The sequence below is a fragment of the Gigantopelta aegis genome, chromosome 7 (assembly GCF_016097555.1).
Source record: "Gigantopelta aegis isolate Gae_Host chromosome 7, Gae_host_genome, whole genome shotgun sequence".
NCBI lineage: Eukaryota > Metazoa > Mollusca > Gastropoda > Neomphalida > Peltospiridae > Gigantopelta > Gigantopelta aegis.
Genome location: NC_054705.1, coordinates 44,116,186 through 44,129,239, shown reverse-complemented (window position 1 = coordinate 44,129,239; position 13,054 = coordinate 44,116,186). Strand labels below are relative to the sequence as shown.

Here is a 13,054-nt window from a genome sequence, read left to right as displayed (position 1 = left end):
GTTTAATTACAGAACTATTATTATTATTATTATGTTTTATTATTAATACTATTTCTTAATTATGATTATGATTATTTTTTTATTTAATTTGATTTCATTAATTATATATATATATATATATATATATATATATATATATATATATATATATATATATATATATATATGCATATATACAAACACATATTCCGTACGAAACTAAGCATAAAAGATGGACACCCGATACCTCTTGTTTAGCGAGTGCTATTTTCATATACAGATTCTTTACGCCATATGTCGTTCATGTCCGTTCCATACTTTAGATGCAATCCGATAATTCTTCATCCAATGAGAGCACTTCTCTCTTCCGTCGTTGCCGCTCGCTCGCCGTAACGCCTACGACTGTTGGGGGCACAATCTGTTATTTGTATATCGGTGGATATCGGAAAATGCTTTTCATCGCACCTGCGGTGATGGTTTTTACCTCTGTGCGTTTTGCTTCGCCAAGCCTGGTGAAGGTGCTAAAAAACTCATCGCTGTGGAATTGATGAACAGGAAGAAATATAAAAATAAATAGATATACTGTATTTCGAGGATACATTTCATGTTGATCAAAATTGTGAGTATGTTTGTCTCAGTCATTTCTGTTAGCAGTGATACGCTATATCTATCGGTCTGTCTGTCTGTCTGTCTGTCTGTGTCTGTCTCTCTGTCTTTATATCTATCTATCTGTCTATCTATCTATCTATCTATATATCTATATGTCTGTCTGTATATCTATCTATCTATGTATATGCTTGTCTATCTGTCTATCTATCTATCTGCCTGCCTGCCTGCCTGCCTGCCTGTCTGCCTATCTATCTAGCTATCTATCTATCTATATATCTATCTATCTATCTATCTATCTATCTGTCTATGTATCTGTTTGTCTGTCTGTCTGTCTAGCTCTCTATCTATATTTATGCTATTTAGATACAATGTGTATTTTTATTGTGTTTCTCAATGGGACGGGATCTACTTCAGTCGGGAGAGCGTATGCCTGTGGTGACATTTTGAAGGATTCAAACCCCTTTGGTGGACCACAACTGGTGTATCAAAGGCCTTGGTATGTGTTGTGTTGTGTGTTGGAAAGTATTATTGTAAAAATCCCTTACGGCTAATGAATAAAAGTATATAGAGATTTTCCACTAAGACTATATGTCAGAATAATCAAATGTTTCACATCCAATAACCGATGATCAATAGATCAGTGAGCTCTAGTGATGTAGTTAAACAAAACGAAATTTCAATTTTAACTTTAACCAGTGGTGTCATTAAGGAACCCCCCCCCCCCCCAAAAAAAAAAACAACCCTTTAATTGTCCGTATCGTTGTAACACAGACATGAATGTTGGAAAACATTAATTCTGTGACCCTTCCTTGCATTGTGATACTATAGATAGTAATGGCAGGCCCGTGGGGATGGGGAGGAGGCTTTGTCCGCCAACTCGAGGATGAAAATGTTGGGGTTTTTTTTCCTACTTTATATAAATAAACGTAAAAAATATAACGTGTGCACCCCCCCCCCCCCCATTAGAGGCTCCTATACGCCACTATACATTCTGAATCACCATTAGAGGTCATGAACGGCCACTAAAGTCTCTAAACCGCCACTAGAGACTCTGAGCCGCCACTAGAGACCCTGAACCGTTACTAGAGACTCTGAACCGCCACTAGAGACTCTGAACCGCCACTAGAGAGTCTGAACCGCCACTAAAGACTCTCAACCGCCACTAGAGACTCTGAACCGCCACTAGAGATCCTGAACCGCCACTAGAGACTTTCAACCGCCACTGGAGACTCTCAAACGCCACTAGAGACACTCAACCGCCACTAGAAACTTCCAACCGCCACTACAGACACTGAACCGCCACTAGAGACTCTCAACCGCCACTAGAGACTCTCAACCGCCACTAGAGACTCTCAACCGCCACTAGAGACCCTGAACCGCCACCAGAGAGTCTGAGCCGCCACTAGAGACCATGAACCGCCACTAGAGACTCAGAACCGCCACAAGAGACCCTGAACCGCCACTAGAGACTCTAAACCGCCACTAGAGATTATGAACCGCCACTAGAGATTATGAACCGCCACTAGAGACTCTCAACCGCCACTAGAGACCCTGAACCGCCACTAGAGACACTGAACCGCCAATAGAGACTCTGAACCGCCACTAGATACTTAGAACTGCCACTAGAGACCCTGAACCGCCACTAGAGACCATGAACCGCCACTAGAGATTATGAACCGCCACTAGAGATTATGAACTGCCACTAGAGACTCTGAACCGCCACTAGAGACCCCGAACCGCCACTAGAGACCCTGAACCGTTACTAGAGACTCTGAACCGCCACTAGAGACTCTGAACCGCCACTAGAGAGTCTGAACCGCCACTAAAGACTCTCAACCGCCACTAGAGACTCTGAACCGCCACTAGAGATCCTGAACCGCCACTAGAGACTTTCAACCGCCACTGGAGACTCTCAAACGCCACTAGAGACACTCAACCGCCACTAGAAACTTCCAACCGCCACTACAGACACTGAACCGCCACTAGAGACTCTCAACCGCCACTAGAGACTCTCAACCGCCACTAGAGACCCTGAACCGCCACCAGAGAGTCTGAGCCGCCACTAGAGACCATGAACCGCCACTAGAGACTCAGAACCGCCACAAGAGACCCTGAACCGCCACTAGAGACTCTAAACCGCCACTAGAGATTATGAACCGCCACTAGAGACTCTCAACCGCCACTAGAGACCCTGAACCGCCACTAGAGACACTGAACCGCCAATAGAGACTCTGAACCGCCACTAGATACTTAGAACTGCCACTAGAGACCCTGAACCGCCACTAGAGACCATGAACCGCCACTAGAGATTATGAACCGCCACTAGAGATTATGAACTGCCACTAGAGACTCTGAACCGCCACTAGAGACCCCGAACCGCCACTAGAGACCCCGAACCGCCACTAGAGACTCTGAACCGCCAATAGAGACTCTGAATCGCCACTAGAGACCCTGAACCGGTACTAGAGACTCTAAATCGCCAATAGAGATTCTGAACCGTCACTAGAGACTCTGAACCGCCACTAGAGACTCTAAACCGCCAATAGAGATTCTGAACCGTCACTAGAGACTCTGAACCGCCACTAGATACTTAGAACCGCCACTAGAGACCCTGAACCGCCACTAGAGACCATGAACCCCCACTAGAGATTATGAACCGCCACTAGAGAGTCTGAACAGCCACTAGAGTGTCTGAACCGCCACTAGAGATTCTGCCAACCCACTACTCCAGATTTCATTCCTACGGGTCTAAATGGGATTTCAGCATAATTTCAGATCTCTGCGCAAATATGTCAAAATGACTCAGCAATTATTTCATCATGTGGGCGAATAAAGTTCAGGGCTTTTTTAAAATGTATTTAGTTTCTGTATGTCACTAATATGTCACATTTGGTAAACGATTGCGTGTGTTTCATTTTGTTGATAGTTTCGAAAAACAAAAGTGACATCATTCTGCTATTTTCTTCGTTTGTTATTCTAACCTCAGATTTCGTTTCCTAGCGTAGTACATCAACAACTCTTTACGTGTTAATTCAGTGGCGGGTCTAGGTTTGTGTAATGAGAAGCGAACACCACGTAAAGCACCAACAACCAGTCATAATTATGATTAAGGAGGTCAGTGTAAAACAATACCTTTCATAGTCGTGTTTAAAAGATCGGCAAATCGATTGTATTCTCATTTTGAATTTTAAACAAGTAGTTATAATAATAATAATATTAATAATAATAATAATAATCATCATAATCATAATCATAATAAAACACGTTATATTTTTCCTATCGGTCCACAATATTACAAATAGGCAGTGTGGTTTCACACAATGTGTGTTGCCCCCTGCATTACAAAATCATGGCTACGTCAGTGGGACCCTCCCCCTCCCCCTACACACACATACAAAAAATAACAACGCAGAAGAAAAAGAGAAGAAAAACAACAACAACAACATTAAAACAAATAATAACACACACCCCTCCCCCCCCCAAAAAAAAAAAAAAAAAAAAAAAAAAAAAAAAAAAAAAAAAAAAAATAATAATAATAATAATAATAAAAGAAATAGGATTTTTTTAGAAACGATTCAGAACCTTCAGATTCGCCGCATACGTAAGCGTATCCAGTGGGTATTCGGGGATCAAATTCATCCTGCAAAACGATTGTTTTCCTGTATATTTTCCTGGGGGAGCATGACTCGACCCCTATTTGAAAAGTCGCTCGCAACAGTTTACATCCCCCTCCCTTCCCCCCCCCCCCCCACACACACACATCATGCATAAATGCCTGCACACGAACATGGTATATCTCGCATTTACAATCCGTAATAGTGTAATAATTGTTTCTGACGTTTTATCTCTGCCGTATATTATACATGTACAACAAGTTAATTGCCGTAGCCACAGTTTTCGTTTATTTGTCGATTAACAGTCTGAAAAGCCAATCGCCGAAACAGCGGTCAGCCTGTTTACCGCCAGGTGGCCCGGAGTCGTCCAGAGAATAATGCGGCCAAGCGCAATGTTTACAGTTACACCGGCCTTTGTGGCGTCGTGGTTAAGTCGTCGGACATAAGGCTGGTAGGTACAGGGGTCGCAGCCCGGTACCGGCTCCCACCCAGAGTGAGTTTTCACGACTCGATGGATAGGTGCAACTAATTATACGGGTAGAATGATGGAAATACATGGTAAAAAGGTCTCAAGTCAGCACATTTTGCCCGAATATCTGTATAATTTAATTTAAGGTTTTGTTCCGGGGGGGGGGGGGGGTGTGTCTGTTTTGTTCTGATCTGTTCTGTCACGCAACCAATATCTTCGTAACATTTTTAGACTATAATGATTTTTCTTACACACCCGATTGTGAGAACACCAGGCGTTATTTATGATAACACATACCCTGTTTACTCACGTACGTGTGTTAACAATTTCAAGACATACGACTGGCTACTCTTAGGTGATTACCAGATCACCAATGCCATATATCCAATGAAAAACAACACAGTGGAAATAGATTACATTGTGACGCATAGTGAACCTGACGACTATGTGTCTGTTACACATAAGTCAGCTACAGGTGCAAAGGGTTGTAAATATCTTTTAGTCGAAAAAGATGTTAAAATTCGCTTAAAACCTGTGTTTTTTTAGGATATGTAAGAAATAGAAATTCGTTGTTTAAAACGCATCAAACTCGCTTTTGCTCGTTACATACATTTTAAGACAACTCGTTGTCAGATAAATGATATCTAACGAACATGAATGTATTATTCTCTATTTACCACACAAGAAGCTGTCTGCTAATTTCGAACGGCATCTAATTGGATGTGATTACATATTCGTCCCAGACATAGTATGTGTTTCCCCGGCGTCCTCTGTGGAATGACAATATCCGGCCAGGTTCTGTTTACAAGAGATGCATCATGTTCTAGACAATTCACGTCTCCTAACATTACAATGCCTCAAATCATTTCCTATTGCTGATGGTGTCGACGTCTTCCTATACAACATAATACATAAAGAGCATATCAATAAATTGGTCCTTTGAATGTAGCCTGACATTTTGTAAGTAATTCTGGAGATCGATTCTGGTTCCTTGATAGAGAGGGGGCGAGGTGGGGTGTGAGTTTTTCTGTGTTCTTGATCGCTGCTGATGCGTATGAGTATGTTAAGATCTCGTTTCGTCCGTACCGTATGGATTCGTTTATTACTGGCATGCATCCTGTTCTTCAGCTATAAGATGACGGGACCTGGTCTGTGGTAAATCGCTCGCTTGATGGGCGGTCGGTCTAGGATCGATCCCTGTCTGTGAGACCATTGAGTTAATTTTTCGTTCCAGCTAGTGCACCATGACTGGTATATCAAAGGACGTGGTATGTGAAATCCTGTCTGTGGGACGGTGCATATAAAAGATCCCTTGCTACTAATGGAAAACATATAGCGGGTTTCTTTCTAAGGTCTGTTGTCAAAATTACCAAATGTTTGGCATCCAATAACCGGTGGTTAATAAATCAATGTGTTCTAGTGGTGTCGTTACACAAAACGAACTTTAACTTTTATCACGTTTATTTGTTTTTGTTTAGAGCTGATTGATTAATTAATTATCGGCGTCAAACTTGTGGTAATTGTGGCACGTAGAGGAAAGCTGCTGCATTATTTTTTTCCATTAGTAGCAAGAGATCTTTTATATGCACCGCCCCACAGACAGAATAGCACATACAACGTCGTTTGATATACCAGTCGTGGTGCACTGGCTGGAATCAAGAAAATAGAAGAAAAAAATCGACCCCACCCAACATTTCCCGACCAAAACAAATACATAAAAAATAACAATAAAATAAGAAAGAACAAATAAACCCACTGAACCCCCCAACCCAACACCCCCCCCCCCAAAAAAAAAAAGAAGAAAAAAAACAAAAAAAAACAAGAGAAGAAAAAAATAAACCTCAACCCAAACAAAACAACAACCAAACATAAAACATAACATTTAAAGAAAAAAAAAACAGAAAAAAAAAACCCTTAAAAAAACCTGTCACTGTGTGACTTCTTCCTTAATAATAATAATAAAAAAAACCCGTTGATAACTAAGTCTTGTTTTGACGACATTCTAAATATAACATGAAAGCTCACCGATATTGTAAATTATGTTGCTACCATATTACTTTTTCAGTGCCAACCTCGCACTTTGATTATTTCAATGTCTACAAAGGACCCGCTCTCCTCGGCGAGGCTATTTATGAATCGTTTTGACTGGTCTTCATTACACTGAAGCCATTTAGCGTTTCTCGGTAAAATCACACTTCCCCTGTGCGTTGGCAGCAATTTATGGCATCGATATGACCACAAGATATCGAGCTTAGATAGTAGAAGATTACCTAGACTAGTTTCCGAGCGACAATACGCAGCTTTGCGATTATCGTCATAGCATTCATAATCATATCCAGTAGACTGGTTAGAGATTTGCGAAGCTATCTCATGGCTACGGTATCGTAAAACTGACGTAAGTTAGTGCGCCACTACGACGCATGCCACAGCCTACGACGGTTTCACGATATCATATCGATAAGATAGCTTCGAACGACCGTGCCCTGGTCAGTAGTTGTGTGTGCTCTCTCTCTCTCTCTCTCTCTCTCTCTCTCTCTCTCTCTCTCTCTCTCTCTCTCTCTCTCTCTCTCTCTCTCTCTCTCTCTCATAAAACAGTGTTCATTTATAAACATATAAAGCTCGTGACTAGTCCAATTATATTACTCGGGACATAAAGTTGATAATATCTCGTTACTCGGGACATAAATTTTATAGTACCTCGTTTATTATCTTGTCTGTATCCCATCCCAATCAAGATTTGTGGATGTAAATACGTGAATCATTTGAAATCGAATCTTCATTTTGACACAGAACAGGCTGTCATTATCTTGGATACACGATGAAAATGTTTTATGTGTCATATTTATCGCCAATGATTCTTATTAAAAACTCTATTTACGCTATGAACGTGTTTTGTGTATTTCGTATTCTATAAACTTTACATTTTTCGATAAAGAATATTGAAGAAACTGTTCACACGATGGAAATTTTGTATGTACTTTATATTTTTCGCCAATGATTACTGAATTTTTTTATGTACTTTATATTTTTCGCCAATGTTCCTGAGATTTTCTATGTAAATTTTATTTTTCGCCAATAATTCCTCAGATTTCCTATTTACTTTATATTTTTCGCCAATGATTCCTGAGATTTTCTATGCACTTTATATTTTTCGCTAAGTATTCTTCAGAAAAAGTACTCTTTACAGCAAGTGGCAATACATTACAATTGTGATATTCTTGCGTTATGTATGTAAATATTATATGTGCTATTGATTAATGTATAGTTATTTATCATAAATGGAACTAAACTCTTTAAAGCCCTTCCACAAATACAGATGTAAAGACTTCATAAATGCGCATGCGGAGACTATTAGTGGTAATGACTGGGGAAAGAAGCCCATTTGTAATTGTTATCTCCTAGCATTATCAAGATCAAATTTCGTAATCTCCGTAATAAATCACACTGAAAACAGGGTGATGTATGGCTGAGAAAACACAATTTTTTCCCTGTTTAAGCTGAACTGAAATACAGGGAAAAGGTTGTCGATAGTGCCGCTGCATGTTTACTCCAGGAAATAATAACACTCATGATGTTGCGAACATGTTAAGAATTGTTTTTTTTAATGCGAAGAGCTTTCGTTGAAAATCAAGGTAAATCCTTTTATTTTTTGTAAAAAATTTCTAAAGTACACAATGATCGGCTGTTATTGCCTATATATTACGAATAGAACAAATCGACCAAAAGCACGAAATTGCGTTACTTATGTCACTACATGTTGATGTTGCAATCACAGTAAGCCAATTGTAAACATCTGTAAGCATAATGATGAAAAAATATCCTCTAAAGCAATCAAACATTATGTGTGCTATACACATCGCCTTGATGAACTGACACATTAAACAATTGTGGTATGTACTGTCCAGTCTCTGGAAAAAATGCATATAAATCCCCGTTACTTCTTTCGCGGTATTGCAGGGACAGCTTATGCCATATGAGTTGGTTTCGTCTCTGTCTCTATCGACGGAATGTCGAAATAAACGTACTTCGCTTGCTATGAACATGTGCATATAAGATTCACTTTGCTGCTGTATAGCAGTAACCTTTGCGATGCTATCGTATTTCTCTCTCTCTCTCTCTCTCTCTCTCTCTCTCTCTCTCTCTCTCTCTCTCTCTCTCTCTCTCTCTCTCTATATATATATATATATATATATATATATAGATATATATATATATATATATACATGACAGGGCGCACGGGATTGTACTGACTGCGCCTCAAGAAATACATATTTTGGAGGGGCGTGCAATCCCGTACGCCCTGTTAAAAACCCACGTATCAAATTTATTACCTTTTTTATCTATTTTTATAAGTAAACAACACATACACTAACACTCAAGCTATTAAACAAAATGCACACACATTTAGAGTTTGAGTTTAATAAGATAACATAACATCCAATTCCTCAAAATACATAAGATTTTTTTGTTAACAAATAACTACGCAAGGTATTCCGGGTGGTTTTACCCTGAAAATATTTCGAAGCCTGTTTCGCAAAGGGAAACAATCTCATAGCGCCTTATTATCTTGCGTGTTTTAAACGTTTATGATTATGTTGTAATCGTATCGGAAAAACAAAATTGAACACCCGCAGCCGAACAAAAATATTTGTCGTGTTGTACTAACTTATAGAACCTGTAAAAAAAGCATGTCTAGTTATTACTTAAAATATGTTCGTGATAATTAGCGCAAGTTCTAACACGGTAACTGATTACGCCATCCTATATTGTAGCATTAGATTTTAATACGCGAAAAACTACAACCTAGCACATTTTTATGGCCAAACATGCTCAAGAAATCTTCAAATAAACAGTAAAATACAATTTACCGAAAGTTTGGTATTCCCTTTCATAATGAATTCAAGTATTTTAACAAATTTAATCAGTGAGGCATGTTGCAGAAAATTTCGTCTGTCTCGTCATTAGTTTGTATTTTCGTACAACCAGTCGAGCAAGTCACGTGACATTTCGTACACCCCGGCAAATTCTGTATTTTCCCGCACATCCTGTATTTTCCCGCAAATGAGACGGTGTACTTGTGGTATGCATTGGCTATTGACCAATCAAAACGCATGAAATTGATCTAAAAGGTAATATTATATATATATCCCCCCCCCTCTCTCTCTCTCTCTCTCTCTCTCTCCTCTCTCTCTCTCTCTCTCTCTCTCTCTCTCTCTCTCACAAACAACATTTTTCTTTCCTCTCCTCTTTATGGAAAATACATGCATTCATGTGTACATATTTGCAGGTTTACTAATCCATCAACTTTTCCACTAACAAGAATATTTCGCCTTGTGGTTAATGATAGTTAACGACTTCCGTTCCTCGTAGTTGCAATGAAAACCTCAAGATAAACTCAATAAACCTTGTAATTGCCTCATAAATAAACCATTTTTCTTGCAAACAGCACTTAAACTTGGAAACTGATTTTATTTATCTCCGGAGTGTGTCAAATAGCAATAATACCAAAAAGAATGTATTTGGCTGCTTTGTTTTATTTATATGTGTGTGCGTGTTAATTCCAATAGTATGTGGTCAGCAGTGGCTTCCGCCAGAAGTGCTGTCGGTTGTAGCGTGAATCCAGTTCTGTGATCTGATTGGATCATTTCCCTTTCTGTCAGTGCTACACAAATAAACTATACAACGACGTAATAGGTCTGCATTAAACTGAGGAGAATATCATGGCAGTAGGTTTGTCTGCTAAGGCTGCATATATTATGTATCAATAAATATTCATTAGTCGTGACTTTCTGCTGTTGATACCTGTCTGTGTAGCAGGTTTCCTCTGATGACAACGAGTCAGAATTATCAAATGTTTGACATCCAATAGCCGACCTTCTTCTTCTTCTTCTTTTCTTCTTTCTGCATTCCGACGCCATATAACCGTAAATAAAATATGTTGAGTGCGTCGTTAAATAAAACATTTCCTTATTTCTGCATTTCCTCCTCTTTGTTTTTTTTTATTATTATTATTATTATTATTATTTGTCTCATACATTATTATTATTATTATTATTTGTCTTCATACTCTTCTTTTCCTTTTCTTCATATTATTATCATTCTTCCTTTTCTATGTAGCCTGATGCGCGGTCGATCTGGGATTGATCGCAGTTCGTGGGCTTTTGGGGCTATTTCTCCTTCCAGCCAGTGCACCACGACTGGTATAGCAAAGGCCGTGGTATGTGCTGTCATGTATATGGGTTGGTGCATAAAAATATCCCTTGCTACTAATGGCAAAATATAGCGGGTTTCCTCTCTAAGACAGTATTTCAGAATTACAAAATGTTTCACATTCAGTAGCCGATAATTAATAAATAATTGTGCTCTGGTGGTGTCGTTAAACAAAACAAACTTTTAACTTTTCTTCCTCTTGTTTTTGGTCTTCTGCTTCTGTTTTCTATATTTGCACGACCTCTCCCTTCCCCCAGGATGTTATGACACGGTGTTAGACTAACACAGAGTCTGCTACTTATATCGCCTATTTACGTGTAACTGCTGTTGTATAATTAAATACATCTTTTTCTGAAGTAGACTTTGATTCTGCGTTTCCTTACACTTATATCGTGCCGTGTATTCTTGGCATTTGCGCATCTGACATCACATAACACTGTCAAATGGCATGTGAACTGACGCAACATTTTCGAATCCTGCAATCTGACACTTTTTTTGTGTGTTTGTGTTTTTGTTTAACACATTTTTTTCAATATAAAATGCCACATACTTTTTCATGGGTATGTATTCACATGTATCTATCTATTCATTCATTCATGTATTCATTCGTTCGTTCGTTCGTTCGATCATTCAGCAATTCACTCGCTCACTCACTAATTAATTCGTTCGTTCGGTTGTTCATTAATTAATTCATCCATTCATTCACACACTTGTTCATTTATCTATTTATTTATTTTTAACGATTGTAATTACATACGAAATATATTTTTCTTCATAACATATTGGTGGCTGTATATTAAACGTGTTTCTGATAGTTCTAATATTTGTACTAGGTAAAATTTCATTTTTCCCCCTAAAATATCTTTTTTCGTACGTATGAAATTATTTGATGACGAAATCCAGTTTGGGCTTCTTACAAATATTAAGATGACCAGAAACACATTGAATATACAAACACTGATATTCTAAACAAGAAAATCGATTTAATATGTAAGTTTAATCGTAGAAATATTTTATTAATCCGAAACATCTTACAATGCAGCAAATTCAGGAATGTCTCTTTAACATGCACTTTACCACAGGCAGGAAAGAACATACGGTACTACGGCCTTTGACCAGTTGCGTTGCCCTGGTTGGAACGAGTAAAAAACAAGAAGGATTCCACCGAGGTGGTTTGATCCTGCGAAGCAAACACTTCAGGCGAGCGCTCAACTGACTGAGCTAAATTCTTAAGAGAGGAAACCCGCTACGGTATATTTTTCCATTAGTAGCAAGGGATCTTCTATATGCACCATCCCACAGACAGGAAAGCACATACCACGGCCGTTGATGTGAAATTGTGGAATGAGAATACTGTGTACGAAGCCAAAACAACTGTGTGATGCTATCAGGAACATTTGTAACTGACACTGTTCCAATACCAGTCACGTACAATGACATTTCGTCTCATCAAATATAATATTGACAAAACAGTGTTAATAAAATATGAAAATCGTTATCAGCTATCTTCCGATGACAAGACAAACCTGTCTACAATGTACTAAACTACTGGAAGAGATAGATATATATATATATATATATATATATATATATATATATATATATATATATATATATATATAGAGAGAGAGAGAGAGAGAGAGAGAGAGAGAGAGAGAGAGAGAGAGAGAGAGATACTGAGAGATGCACACATAGAGATAGGATTATGTAGTTACATTGTCTAAAATTAATGAAAAACAAATAACGGATCCAAACTATTTTCTCTTCTGTCCAGCTACTAGTATTAAGCCATTTCGTACTTATATTAGTTATTGATTAAAATTACATTATGAGCAGTCTCGCATTTTTGACAGGTAACAACAAGTAACCGAGTAACCTAGAACAGTATTTAGTGCAGGCGAATATAATCAGAGATTAGTAACTGCAAGAATATAGATAATGTTTGAAAATATAATTGATATAAAGTTTGTTTTATTTAACGACGCCACTAGAGCACATTGGTTGTTCATCTTATCATCGGCTATTGGACGTCAAACATGCGGTCATTCTGACACTGTTTTTTTTTTAGAGGAAACCCGCTGTCGCCACATAGGCTACTCTCTTACGACAGGCAGCAAGGGATCTTTTATTTGCGCTTCCCACAGGCAGGATAGCACAAACCATGGCCTCTGTT

The 13,054-nt window shown here is 38.6% G+C and overlaps 1 protein-coding gene across 1 annotated transcript in view; it reads left to right on the top strand.

Moving 5' to 3' along the window:
• Nucleotides 1-429: 429 nt before the first annotated feature.
• LOC121377326 (G-protein coupled receptor 84-like) overlaps nt 430-13,054 on the top strand; it is a 44,078-nt gene continuing 31,453 nt past the window's right edge. The window contains exon 1 of the mRNA XM_041505266.1: nt 430-598. The gene's annotated coding sequence lies outside the window, so the exon portion shown is untranslated. The remainder of the gene's footprint in view (nt 599-13,054) is intronic.